Source organism: Podarcis erhardii (genome assembly GCF_964252035.2).
Source record: "Podarcis erhardii genome assembly, chromosome: 3".
NCBI lineage: Eukaryota > Metazoa > Chordata > Lepidosauria > Squamata > Lacertidae > Podarcis > Podarcis erhardii.
The window spans coordinates 118,918,810-118,933,848 of NC_138507.1; the positions used below are offsets into that span (position 1 = coordinate 118,918,810).

Consider the following 15,039-nt stretch of genomic DNA (forward strand, 5'->3'; position numbering starts at 1 on the left):
TTTTCTATCTTGTGGGAAGAAGGTTTTGTTGGCACAGTATGTAATGAATTTTAATATTTTTAACTACTGTAGTGTTGATTTTTGTGCACAGGCATGGTCCTCACAATAAACGGATTTGATTTGATTTGATTTATTTGCAGAAATATGTATTTTGGGCAAAATTTCATACAAACAGGAAATTGCCACTGAAATGTTGATTTATTCATATTAAAAAATGCAAGTTTATGTGGAAATGTGGAGAACTGGATTTAAGATTGGAAAAATGAGAAGCCCAGAGAAACCACAGGGGAGAGATTCTCCCATCCCTAGAAGGAAAGGATGAAAGGGAGAGTCCTAGAGACAGGCATGGCTGGCTTGTTGGAGCAGAGAACAAAGGCACCTCCCCATAGCAACATTTTATTTTACATGTTAGTCATGAAATCTCTTATATACGCTGGAGTATGGAGAAAGTAGGAAGCAGACAGTGGAGTCTCTCCCAATGCTTGGAAAATGTTCTTGCTTTGTGTTTCTTTACACTTCCAAGCCACAGTTTCTGGATTCTCCAGTAAAGGAAAGGTAAAGGGACCCCTGACCATTAGTTCCAGTCGTGACCGACTCTAGGGTTGTGGCGCTCATCTAGCTTTATTGACCGAGGGAGCCGACGTACAGCTTCCGGGTCATGTGGCCAGCATGACTAAGCCGCTTCTGGCGAACCAGAGCAGCGCACGGAAACGCCGTTTACCTTCCCCCCGGAGCGATACCTATTTATCTACTTGCCCTTTGACGTGCTTTCGAATTGCTAGCTTGGCAGGAGCAGGGACCGAGCAACAGGAGCTCACCCCGTCACAGGAATTCGAACTGCCAACCTTCTGATCGGCAAGTCCTAGGCTCTGTGGTTTAACCCCCAGCACCACCCATGTCCCGGGTTCTCCAGTACGGACTGACAAAGACTTCCTTGGCCCAAGGTAGATGATAGCCAGCTTGCTGATATTTGTAGTTTTGCCTTCCTTCCAGGAGGTGGAGTCAGAGACTCACTTTCCTTTGCGAAAAAGGCAGAAGCAGAAGGAAAGGAAAAGTTCTCCTTTGGTGGGTGCATTTCAGTAAACAGAAAAAAAGAGAGAAAGAGACACAGGGACAGAGAGAAAGCAGGGGAGCTCTGGGGTCTGGTTTTATTCTCTGTGTTACTCAGAGATGTTTAACTTGAAAAGCAATGATTATTTTAAAGGCTTGAGTTCTTAATATGGCAAAAAACAGCCTTCCCCAAGCTAGTGGCCTGGGTGGGTCTCATCATCCAGGAATTTGTTTGCTTGTTATTAAAAATATTTCTAGACAGTGGTTTGCTTTTTTATTTTTTAAAAAAACCCACCATGACAGTAAACAATTTACATTAGAGTCACTTTGATAAAAGCAAACTTGAATTGATTTTAAAAGCATTTATAAACCAGGTAACATTTTAAACATCTGCAAGCAGCACACCATACTAAAAGCAAATAATGCCATTAAAACAGCATTTTTTTCCAAAAAATAATTAAGTAGCAGTATAAAAAGGTTGGGGGGGGTCAAACAAAACATCGTGGGATTCCAGGAGATGAAGAAAAGGGTTTTATCAAACAAAAAATGCCTCAAAGCTGAAGTAAAATTATGCCAAAAACTATACAAAAATGAGGGGGAAAACAGTCAAAGGGGAACCCCCTCCCATAAAACTTTGTCTTAAAATAACCTAGAGGCAAGAAATTAGGTTGGCAAAGCTTTATGTGAACAATTTCAACATATTTTTGCTAATACATAGATTGACTATGCAGGCAACCATTTGATTTAAACTTATGGCATTTTTTAAAAAGCATTTTACTAGAGGGCAACAGTTTATCTGACATACCAGAATTTCTGCATCTTGTCAAAGATATTATTGTTACCTCCCGTAAGATGGTTAAACAATGGTACCATTTTATGATGAAAATGACTTACTACAGAGCGTAGGAACAAAGGACACTGATCATGTCAGATGGGTCTATCGGATTCAGTACAGTCATACCTTGTTGTTGAACCAAATCCATTCCAGAAGTCCGTTCCACTTCCCAAAACATTTGACAACCAAGGCACAGCTTCCGATTGGCTGCAGGAGCTTCCTGCACTCAACCAGAAGCCATGGAAGCCGTGTTAGATGTTCAGGTTACAAAGAATGTTTACAAACCAGAACACTCACTTCCGGGTTTGCAGCGTTTGGGAGCCAAAACATTCAAGTAGCAAGGTATTTGAGATCCAAGGTACGACCTTGCTGTCTAAGCTGACTGTCAGCATCTCTCCAGGGTTTCAGAGAGGGGTCTCTCCAAGCCCTTCCTGGAGATGCCAAGGACTGAACCTACAACCTTCATGTAGGAGAGGGCTAATGGGAGCAGTTATCCCTGATGGCTGTGCTCTGTCTCCACAGTTGGAGAGAGCAATACTTCTGAATACCAGTTTCTGGAAGCCACAGTTGGTGGGGAGTGCTCTTGCGCTCGAATCCTGGCTTCCTGCAGGCATCTGGTTGACCACTGTGATAATAGAATGCTAGATGGCCAGATCCAGTAGACTCTTCTTGCAGGACCAGGCATCGAACTCCCCATACCCCAACCCGTATAATGTTGTTGTTGTTGTTGCTGCTGCTGCTGCTGCTGTTGTTGTTGTTGTTGTTTAGTCATTTAGTCGTGTCCGACTCTTCGTGACCCCCTGGACCAGAGCACACCAGGCACTTCTGTCTTCCACTGCCTCCCACAGTTTGGTCAAACTCATGCTGGTAGCTTTGAGAACACTGTCCCACCATCTTGTCCTCTGTCGTCCCCTTCTCCTTGTGCCCTCCATCTTTCTCAACATCAGGGTCTTTTCCAGGGAGTCTTCTCGTCTCATGAGGTAGTCAAAGTCTTGGAGCCTCAGCTTCACGATCTGTCCTTCCCGTGAGCACTCAGGGCTGATTTCCTAAAGAATGGATAGGTTTGATCTTCTTGCAGTCCATGGGACTCTCAAGAGTCTCCTCCAGCAAACCCGTATAATAAGAGACCATTAAGAATTTAACATTTGTTTAAAAACCCAAGGCATTTTTGTTGGGGATTGTAGGGAAAGACCTGCCAAAAAAGTTGAAAAACATCTTCATGTATGCAACAACGGGAGCGAGAATTTTGGTAGCACAAGGATGGAAGACTGAAGAAATCCCAACTAAAGAATCATGGCAAGAAAAATTGATGGACTATGCAGAACTGGCAAAATTGACACATAAGCTACGGGACAAGGATAACTGTGACTTTAAGGATGAATGGGAACCCTTTACAAAGTATTTGAAGACACAACAAAACGAACTGGACTCCTTGGCAGGTTTTGAATAAACATCCACAATTTTTATTTTTATTTTTTACTGGTAATAATTAGCTAAATAGTTGGAGGATTTATACAACTCTGTAACATGCAGAAAATAGCATTATTGGAGAAACCAAAGACTGGAAGCACCTTAAAGACCAACTAAGTCAGTTCTTGGTATGAGCTTTCGTGTGCATGCACACTTCTTCAGATAGTGTATGCACACTTCTTCAGATAGTGCATGCACACGAAAGCTCATACCAAGAACTAACTTAGTTGGTCTTTAAGGTGCTACTGGAAGGAATTTGTTTTGTTTTGACTATGGCAGACCAACACGGCTACCTATCTGTAACAAAGACTGGAACTGAGGGAAGTCGGGGGGTGGGGTGGGGGGATGAGTTTTGTGGGGGAGGGGGGAGGAAAAATGGGGGGGAATAAGGATATGTTTTTGGAAAATATGTTTTGTTATAACTTTGAATAAAAAAAAAAAAAAATTAAGAGAATGGGTATGGGGTCAAAAGAGGCCACAACTTTACTGAATACAGATGAAAGAGGTTTGGCTTGGGCCGGCCAGAAGTGACGTGTGGTCAATCCAGGCTGAGGTTCCTAAGACTTACATCCAGTAGGGTGACCCCTGCAGGGACAGCTGTTTGAGAGAGTGCTTTTGGCCCTGGCCCCCCTGGCCACATGGACATGGCCAGTCCCCCGGATCCCTTTAACGGGATACCCCGGCATTTGAAGGGGCAGGCGGAGACTACAACCTCCCCGGAAATGACTGGCAGAATCCGAGACCTGGGAGAAGAGTTGGTAGAAGAAGATTGGAAGAAATTTAAAGACTATTTACAGAAATATTGTAAAATTAAGGAATGTTAGAAGGATGCTGGAATGAAGTTATGTGGCTTTAGCAGTAATGTTATAAAGGAGTATTTAAAGATGGATTGTTAACAGGTGAGAATGTAAAGTTATAATATATTAAGATAAACTATTAGGATAAAAGCAAAAATGGAAAGGATTTGCTGAAATAATTAATTGAACTAGAATACAAAAAAGGGAGGTGCGAGGAGGTCAGGGAAACAAGTAAATGAAAGTTAAGATATGGAAAGGTTGATTTGTTTTTAATTGTTTTTTATCTTTTTTGTGTTTTGTATTTTTTCTTCTTTTTCTTTTCTTTTTTATTACTGTAACTTTTTTGAAATCTTAATAAATATTATTTTTTTTAAAAAAAAAAGAGACTACAACCTCCCCTCCCCAATTTCCAACCAGTTGTGATGATTGCTATGAGCTAGGCGAAACCACCAGGTCAGCGCCAATTACCCTGGTGGGCAATTTCCTACCCGTCCCCTAGAAGGACGGCAACCACCATAGCCATAGCAAAGTCATTGAGTATCAGCTTAAACTGAGGGTGGGCGGATGGGGAAACCTGGTGGAGGAACAAACAGACTGAGCTCCAGGTACTGGCTGCTTAAATGGGCAAGGGTGGATCTGAGGGAAGCCCACTTTCGGCTCCATCAGCGCCGCCCCTGGCACAGCTTGCAGCCCCATTTGCCAAGGCAAGCTAAGATTCAGTTCCTGATGGGCGTAGGGGGTTCAAGCCTCCTCTGCCTATCAAGAAGGGCATAGCAGATTGAATTCTCATGTTGAGGACCAAGATAAGCCTTCTCTGTCCCTCAGTGCCGCCTCACACAAGGGGGTGAGTGTGTTAGGTTTCTGTGTGTTGCCACTGTGCAGTGCTTGGAGTCACAAGACTCTGTTTTGCATTCCAGACATCCCAGACTGTTGGAAGTCTCACAGGAGACAGATGTTGATATTACTGGTTTCTTGTTTCTTTGTATCCAGTTGCTCTCTGATTTTCACAGAGAGAGAGGATGTTTTATTTCTTTTCTGTCTGTGTAGTTTGAAATAAAACCTAGTAATGTAGCTCATATTTCTCGTCTCTTCTGCTGCTTTGATACTCTACTGAATGGGGAACGTGCCTAGAGCCTTATCAAAGGCTCAGGTCGTTAATCATCGTCGGAGGAGATTTCGGAGGACTTGACCGGAAGATGAGCTTTTCCAGCTCGGTCGAACGCAAGTCTGACAGAGTGGGCTTGTATTCTGAATGAATGGGTAGTGGTTGGAGCAGGGCTGTAGAGTGGGGAAGGCCAGGGGGGGCATAGCCCTGGGTGCATAAATTTGAGGAGGGGAGAGCCAGGCACCCCCATGTAAGGATCCCCAACCTGCCTGCAGCTGGGGGTCTCTAGGCTTCAGAACACAGTCTGGCCTTGTTGCCTTGACCCTGGGCGCCTCACTGAATGGCCGCCTGGCCAGCACTGGAAGGGTGTGTGTGCCAAGGGTCATGTCAGCCGACTGGATTGCCCTCTGCATTGGCAGACATTGCAGAGTGGCCCCATTAAACCTCTGTGCCCCAAGCCCACCCAGCAGAAGTGGCAAGGGTTGGGTTGGCACATCATGTTTTGTTCACCATCTGTGCAGCCCCTGGTCCCCCCCCCCACAGGTTCCCACAAGCATAACTTTATTTTAGGCATGAGTTTGACAGTTTTCAAAGCCCATGAGGCCTTTGGTAAAGGCTGTTCTCCCATTGGAGTGCTCACAGCCAAGTGTTTCACAATTTTTGGTGATCACACTGGCTTTAGTTCTAACAGTAGGTGCTCAGTGACTCATCAGGGTGCTTCTTCCGGTCTTAGCATCCTCCAGGTCTCAAAACAGGCCAAAACCTCTAATCTTTCCATCTCTACATGTCATTCTGGGGAAGACAGTGTGCTGATTGCTGAACCAGCAGCCCCACTTTCCTTCAGGGCATGGTGACGACTTGCTGGACTTTGCAAGGAAGTGGGAGGAAACAGCTTCCCAAAGATCCTACAAATATGAATTACTCGGCTCTCCCCTGACAACCTTCTGGCCTGTGGACCTGCACCGAGTCTCACTGCACCGTCTATCCTAACAGAGCCATGAAGATCCTACTTGGAGTGCTCACAGCCCAGTGTTTCCCATTTTTCGGCGATCGCACTGGTGACCTTTGCCTCTTCCAGTACACTGGCTTTAGTTCTAACAGTAGGTGCTCAGTGACTCACCTGGGTGCTTCTTCCGGACTTAGCATCCTCCACGTCTCACAATGGGCCAAAACCTCTAATCTTTCCATCTCTACATGTCATTCTGGGGAAGACAGTGTGCTGATTGCTGAACCAGCAGCCCCACTTTCCTTCAAGGCATGGTGACGACTTGCTGGACTTTGCAAGGAAGTGGGAGGAAACAGCTTCCCAAAGATCCTACAAATATGGATCACTCGGCTCTCCCCTGACAACCTTCTGGCCTGTGGCCCTGCACCCAGTCTCACTGCACCGTCTATCCTAACAGAGCCATGAAGATCCTCCAGCTAAGTTTGGCTATTCTGTCTTTGCTGCTCCTGGCTACGTCTGGTAAGTGATACAGAAGAAGGCAGTTGTCTTCAGGTCCTGCATAGTGGGGCTGGGAAACAGCACTATTCAAAGGTTTTGAGAACAGCTCAGTACTTTTAACCCTTCTGCCACTGGTCCACCTAGCTTAATACTACGTAAACTAACTGACAGTGTGGTGTGTGTGTGTGTGAGAGAGAGAGAGAGAGAGAGAGAAACTGGGGTGGGAGAATGGAATGGAATGGAGAGGAGAGCACTACTCAGAACTATAAACACTTCCTTATTTTGTTTTATTATTGAATTTGTTAGTTCAAGGTCAAAGGCCTGGTTATAAAGGAAAGTTTTGACTTGTTGCACAAATATATGTAATGATGGTTCCAGGTGATCCTCCTTGGGGAGAGCATTCCACAAACAGGGAGGCACCACAGAAAGGGCCATTCTCGTGTTACCACCCTCCAGACCTCACATGGAGGGGGCAAATGAAGAAGGGCCTTAGATGATGATCACAGTGTCTGGGCTGGTTCATCTGGAGAGAGGCAGACCTTGAGGTATTGCAGCCCTGAGCCATTTAAGGCTTCATAAGTCAAAACCAGAACATTGAATTGGGCCTGGAAATTAACTGGTAGCCAGTGCAGTTGGGCCAAGAATGGTATAATATGCTTGGGACGTCTTGGCCAGGTGAGCAACCAGACCAGCAAATTCTGCATCAGTTAGTTTCGAAACTGTCTTTGGAGGCAGCCTACGTATAATGTGTTGCAGTAATCTTGAAGGTCCCATTTCTATGGATTCCAAAGCAGGGATGGAGAACATGTGTCAGGGACTGGCTAGACGAGGAAGAGTGGTGTTGAGGTGCCAGGTGGGAACCCCCAAATGCAAATCCAAGAGGAAGAAGGCTCAGAGCCCGGGGATTGTTGGTGGGACACTGAGGAGAGTTCAGAGGGAGAAGATTGGGAGGAGGTGCAGTGTGCCAAAGGGGCAACAGGGTTTAGTGAGCAGGACAAACCTGTGACAGGGAGCAGTTCAGACTCCAAGGCTGAAGCAGACGAGGGGTGGTGGTGAAGACGCTGCTGAAGAATGCCTGGAGTCTCCATTTCCGGTTGTGACAAGATCCCCTGACCACTGGTCCCCAAGAATGTGCAGGGCACTGAGAAAAGCAGAACAGAGGTCAGAGGTGGGCAGACGACTTTAGATAAGGCTTGGGAAATGTTTGGAAGAGGAGGAGCCTTACAAGGAGTGGAAGGCAGGGACCTTCAGTCCTAGTAACTGCTCAGTAGCGACAAGACCTACTGGGACATGTGACTGAGTTGTATGCCGATTCTTTGAATAAAAATTAAACTTCACTGACAACTGTTTCTTTGTGATGACCGGCATCCGACTCCAGCCCAGACAACATGTGTGGCCAATGGTTGGAGGTGGGAGCTGGAATGCCACCGTACCCTGAGGTGCCAGTGAACTTGTACCCCTTTTCCTTCCTCTTCTGAATTTTCTTTGCCCCCTGAAAACTCATAACCTTACTTTGCTCTCTGCAGTGAACAGTGATATTTTCTCTCTCTCTTTGTGCAGGATTTGCCTGGGAGACACCACAGAGTAAGGAAGCATGCAAGGCTGAAGGTGGTAAATGCGTACTTGTGACGTGTCTCCATCTTACTGAGATTGGAAGCTGTGAGGGGAAGATGAAATGTTGCAAAAAGTAATCTCGTTTTGCCAAACAAGAGATCAAACAAGCTATGAGAGATAAGCGTAATTTCACAAATAGCATCCACGGCCCAAACCCTCCAGGCTGAGCATTTCAAGGAGCCTCTGAATTCAGGGTCTTCAGGCCCTTAACTAATGACTCATTTCTGTGAACCACAATGGGAGTTACAGCCAAGGAAACACACTTGGGTTTTGCCCCATCTCCTTTTGCAAATATTACAACCTCTTCTTATCTTCTAGTGTTGTAGCCCTTGCTCAGATATACTTAACATGTAGGACTAATGGAATTGCCATATGCATAGCATTCCTCAGCTCATTAACATATCATTTAAATCATGGTGCCATTCTTTGCTTCAAGGTCCAACTCAAATTTAGTACTAGGATTTCCCCATATTCCTCACACAACTAACTCTTTTGAACATTTTGAAAACTCATGTTAATATCTCTAAAAGAGTTTGTAGAGTCTCAGAGTTGATTCTGTAATTGGGATCTGCCATCATTTGTTCATTAGACTCTGACAGTAGAGTCCTAGGCCGTGCGGTTTTTTCTTTAAAAATATTTAGGGGTACTCTCATGTTGACTCAAGAAAATCACTATTTTATAGTTCAAATGTTGTTGTATAGTCGTTGAGTCATGTCCGACTCTTCATGACCCCATGCACCAGAGCAGGCCAGGCACTCCTGTCTTCCACTGCCTCCCGCAGTTTGGTCAAACTCATGCTGGTAGCTTCGAGAACACTGTCCCACCATCTTGTCCTCTGTCGTCCCCTTCTCCTTGTGCACTCAGTCTTTCCCAACATCAGGGTCTTTTCCAGGGAGTCTTCTCTTCGCATAAGGTGGCCAAAGGATTGGAGCCTCAGCTTCAGGATCTGTCCTTCCATTGAGCACTCAGGGCTGATTTCCTTCAGAATGGAGAGGTTTGGTCTTCTTGCAGTTCATGGGACTCTCAAGAGTCTCCTCCAGCACCATAATTCAAAAGCATCAATTCTTCAGCGATCAGCCTTCTTTATGGTCCAGCTTTCACTTCCATACATCACTACTGGGAAAACCAGAGCTTGAACAGAAAATAAATACAGTAAATGGACATGCATTACCTCATATTACACAGCTGACAGTTCACCTATAACGAGTGTAGGGCATCTTTCAAAACGCTAATAAGACCCACATGCAAAAACAGCATGAGCACCTTGCCTTTTGTTATGACATTTTGTTGTGTGCGCGGGAGGGGGAAACCGCATGGGAAACTGGTGCTGCATCTTTCAATGTTTCTTTTAAAATTCGTCTATAGCTGCAGCTACACAGTGTTTCCAGGACAGCCCTGCGGAGTTTTCCAGGCGCAAATGGGCCTTGGGGGAAGGGGGAAGGAGCTACCGGTGCGCAGCTGGGAAGGCTCTGCTTTGCGATTGGTTCCCGTAGCGGCAAGGAAACCCTGGCTGCGCCTCTCCCCCCTCCTGTCTTTGCTCTTGCTGCTGGAGGAGGCAATGGAAATGGCATAGACGATCACGCCAGATCCCAAGAAGCCTCTTCCTGTGGCTGGAAGAGGCTTTGCTTCTTCGCAGAAAGCATGTCAACAAAAATGTTTAGGGGTACCTGTACCCCTGTGGCCCCCCCACCCCACAAAAAAGCACTGGTCCTAGGCATGTCTCCCTTTTCCTTTAGATCTGTACAGTGGTACCTCGAGTTACGAACTTAATTCGTTCCGGAGGTCCGTTCTTAACCTGAAACTGTTCTCAACTAGAGCCACTGTGCCACCGGCACACGATTTCCGTTCTCATCCTGGGGCAAAGTTCTCAACTCGAGGTAACTCTTCCAGGTTAGCAGAGTTTGTAACCTGAAGCGTTTGTAACTTGAGGTACCACTGTAATTTCCTTTGCTTTTGGTCCTCTTTTTAACTAAGGAAGATCTCTGTAATCCTCCATTATTATTATTATTATTATTATTATTATTATTATTATTATTATTATTAATTCCCCAGCCACTCTGGGTGGCTTCCAATAAAAGATTAAAAATACATTAAAAAATCAGTCATTAAAAACTTCCCAAACAGGGCTGCCTTCAAATGTCTTCTAAATGTCAGATAGTTGTTTATCTCCTTGACATCTGATGGGAGCGTGTTCCACTCATGTTAATAACTCGAAAGAGTTTGTTCAGACTCAGAGTTGATTCTGTAAGTGGAATCTGTCCTCATTTGTTCATCAGAATCTGACAGTAGAGTCCTAGGCATGTCTCCCTTTTCTTTTCTTTTCTTTTCTTTTCTTTTCTTTTCTTTTCTTTTCTTTTCCTTGTTTATTTTGTCTATATCTTCCATTTTCCTTCATTTGTCATTTGTAGTGTTTTTCAGTTCTCAGACGAGCTGGACATGCACTAGAACAATAGAAATATATACAGAAAACCATGACAAGATCTTTATTCTTGTCCACAGGAGTTTACATTTCCCTTCAATACTTATTGTTGATTGCCTTAGCTCATTCATTCCCTGCAATGCTCCACCTTCCTATGTTCATCATTTTGACATCTGATTCCAGGTGAAATGGAAATAACTGCTGTATATTTTGCTTTGTTTTCAAACAGGTTAGACTGATGGAGGAGTCCTGCTTACCCAGGATCTTTTAAGAGCCACTAGATTGCCGCTTGATTCCCAGTTAGAGGCACCTTCTGCTTCTTCACCAAAACATCTGGATCAAAAGAATAAGCCACCGCAAAATGTTCCATGATTATACCAGCTTGCCCCTTTCAATAAAAGCAAATTAAAAAGTCCTGTTCCCTCTCTTTCCAGTTTTTTTTTTCTTTTTTTCTTTTTCAAGTTTTTTATTAGAACTTTAATGTACTATCTTTATTTATACTTTTCCAGAGATCACAAGGCCTGGTAATCTATGGGCAGGGTGCTTTAGACCAGGAAGGCCTGTGTTCTAATCCACACATGGCCATGAAACTTACCAGATGACTTTGGACCACGCACATTCTCTGCCATAGCTACTGTGTCATGGTGATGAGAAGCGAGGGCTGCAGAGATCCAGGTTGCAATCTCTGCCCAGCCATGAAGCACATTGGGGTGACCTTGGGACAGTCGCCATCTCTCAACCCAGCCAGCACATTGTGAGGATATCAGCTGGGGATCAGCCACGTACAGTGCCTTGAGCTCAGTGGGGGAATGGTGCAATAAATTTGTTGGAAGCCGCCCCAAGAGCCTGGGGCAACCTGGTCGGATGGGTGGGATGCAAGGAATAAAATAATAATAATAATAATAATAATAATAATAATAATAATAATAATGGTTACCCTTGAGGTTTTGTGAAGATAAGATGGGGTCAGGAGGAATGGGCATATTTCACAGGAGGTACAGGATACTGCTATATCTCTTACTATATAATAAAATTGTAAGTCAGCGTCACTCTGTTTTCATTGGCTGCTTTCCCAAGGTTCTAAAGGCAGGAGTGGGATGAGGATGCTCTGAGAAAACAGTGTGACAATGTAGGATTCGGAGAGAAGCAAGTGAGGGTAGGTTGATATGCTTCAGCACCTTGGTTTCCGAATGTTTTGGAAGTCGAACAGACTTCCGGAATGGATTTAGTATGACAACAAGGAACGACTGTACTGAGTTAGTTAGTTAGATAGATTGATCCAACATGATCAGTGTCCTTTGTTCCTATATTCCCAGACAACACAATAGAACTAGTAAGTAATTTTCATCGTAAAAAGGTCACATTGTTTAACCATCTTAGGGTAGGCAACAAAGAACAATAATATCTTTGACAAGATGCCGAAATTCAGGTTTATCAGATAAACTGTTGCCTTCTAGTAAAATGCTTTTTAAAAAATACCATTAGATTAAATCAAATGGTTGGCTGCATAGTCAATCCATGGATCACGTTGAAATAAGACGTTTTATGGGGTTTCCCCCCATTTGACTGTTTTTTCTCATTTCCCCCTTGTTTTTCACATATTTTTAATTCAGCTTTCATGCGTTTGTGTTTTTAAAAAACCCTTTCTTTCTCTCCTGGAATCCCAGATTTTGTTTTGTTTTGTTTTGTTTCTGAAATATACTCAGAGTCGCAAAGTGATTTCATGCTCTTTATTCAGCTCATAGTGGTGAGGAGGAATGAATGCAAGTCCCCTCAAAGTATCTGCTTTATATACATTATTTACACAATGGGCTGCACATGATTGGCTAATTCTGGAATTCTACTGTAAGCCAATCAGGTTGTGGATTCACTTATATCTGGAGCATGGTTGGGTGGTTCCTGCCAACCAATCATACTGCTGCATTCTGAATCCTATTGTTCTAGGACCAATCAGACTGCTGCAATTTGGATCCTATTGTTCTAGGACCAATCAGACTGCTGCAGTTTGGATCCTATTCAACTCATAGTTCATTATCCTCATTGTGGTTCAACAGACAGTTTGGGGGGGATCCTTTCCCCTTCTAGGGTTCTAGGGTTCTAGGGTTCTTTTCTAAAGATCTGCTCTGCTTCTGCACAATCGTGCTGGTTGAAACCTCTGTCTCATGAGGGCAAGGTGCTATTTTGGCTGCATAAGCAAGGACGGATAACTGGAAACTGGAAAGAGAGGGAACGTGGTTTTTTAATTTGCTTTTATTGCAAGGGACAAGCTGGTATAATCATGGAACATTTTACGATGGCTTATTCTTTCGATCCAGATGCTTTGGTGAAGAAGCAGAAGGCGTCTCTAGCTGGGAATGAAGCAGCAATCCAGTGGCTCTTAAAAGATCTTGGGTAAGCAGGCCTCCTCCATCAGTCTAATCTGTTTGAAAACAAAGCAAAATATACAGCAGTTATTTCCATTTCACCTGGAATCAGATGTCAAAATGATGAAGATAGGAAGGCAGAGCATTGCAGGCAATGAATGAGCTAAGGCAATCAATAACAAGTATTTCAGGGAAATGTAAACTCCTGTGGACAAGAACAAAAACGTTTCTGAGCACAATTCAAAGTGTCAGTGCTGACCTTTAAGGCCCTAAACGGCCTTGGCCCAGTATACCTGAAGGAGCATCTCCACCCTCATCATCCAGCCCGGATACTGAGGTCCAGCAGCGAGGGCCTTCTGGAGATTCCCTCCCTGCAAGAAGTGAGATTACAGGGAACCAGGCAGAGGGCCTTCTCGGTGGTGGCGCCCGCCCTGTGGAACACGCTCCCAACAGATGACAAGGAAATAAACAACTATCTGACAGACATCTGATAGAAGACATCTGAAGGCTGCCCTGTTTAGGGAAGTTTTTATGTTTGATGTTTCATCATGTTTTTAATAATCGGTTGGGAGCCACCCAGAGTGGTTTGGGAAACCCCGCCAGATGGGCGAGGTATAAATAACAAATGGTTGTTGTTGTTATTTTCTTGTCATGGTTTTCTGTATATATTTTTATTGTTCTAGAGCAGATCCCCAGCTCATCTGAGAACTGAACAACAACAAAAAATGACGAATGAAGGAAAATGGAAGATATAGGCAATATAAACAGGCAAAAGAAAAGAAAAGTGAGGCATGCCTAGGACTCTACTGTCAGATTCTGATGAACAAATGAGGACAGATTCCAGTTACAGAATCAAGTCTGAAACTGTTCAAACTCTTTAGAGATATTGACATGAGTTTTCAGAATAAAGGATGAAAAGAGTTAGTTATGTGAGGAATATGGGGAAATCCTGGTACTAAATTTGAGTCGGACCTTTCCTCTTTTACTCTATGGGAAAGCAAAGAATGGCACCATGATTTAAATTGTTAAATGTAAGGCATATGGTAATTCCATTGGCCCTACATTTTATGTATATCTGAGCAAGGGCTACAATACTAGAAGATAAGAAGAGGCTGTAGTAATTGCAAAAGGAGATGGGGCAAAACCCAAGTGTGTTTCCTTGGCTGTAAGTCCCATTGTGGTTCACAGAAATGAGTCATTAGTCAAGCGACTGTGGAGAGAAGCCTGAAGACCCTGAAATCAGAGGCTCCTTGACATGCTCAGCCTGGAGGGTTTGGGCAGTGGAACGCTTACCTCTGGCAATATGTTTGATCTCTTGTTTGCCAAACCAAGATTACTTTTCTTTGCAACACTTAATCTTCCCCCCGCAGCTTCCAATCTCTGGAAAATTGACGCACGTATGAGGTAAGCAACTACCACCTTGAGCCTTGCATGCTTCCTTACTCTGTGGTGTCTCCTGGGCAAATGCTGCACAAAGAGAGAGAGAGAAAAATATCACTGTACACTGCAGAGAGAAAAGTAATCTTATGGGTTTTCAGGAGGCAAAGAAAATTCAGAAGAGGAAGGAAAAGGGGCTACAAGTTCACTGGCACATCGGGATAACGTGGCATTCCAACTCCCACCTCGAGTTCCTTCAACCATTTGCCATACTCATTGTCCTGCACCTTCTTGGAGACCAGTGAGGAGGGGAGCTTGTCGCAGCTTGAGACAAAGAATCCCAGCATTCTTCAGCAACCTCTTCACCACGATCCCTCCTCTGCTTCAGCCTTGGAGCCTGAACTGCTCCCTGTCACAGGTTTCTCCTGCTCACTAAACCCTGTTGCCCCTTTGGTACACTGCACCTCCTCCCAATCTTCTCCCTCTGACCTCTCCTCAGTGTCCCACCACCAATCCCCATGATCTGAGCTTTCTTCCTCTGGGATTTCCATTTGGGGCTTCCCAG

The 15,039-nt window shown here is 44.4% G+C and overlaps 1 long non-coding RNA gene across 1 annotated transcript; it reads left to right on the plus strand.

Annotated features, from left to right (window-relative positions):
• Positions 1 to 6,523: 6,523 nt before the first annotated feature.
• Positions 6,524 to 11,072, plus strand: LOC309339540. Its single transcript, XR_014155445.1, has 3 exons — positions 6,524 to 6,722; positions 8,262 to 8,388; positions 10,964 to 11,072. It is a non-coding gene; the product is annotated as an uncharacterized lncRNA (long non-coding RNA).
• The last annotated feature ends 3,967 nt before the right edge of the window (positions 11,073 to 15,039 follow it).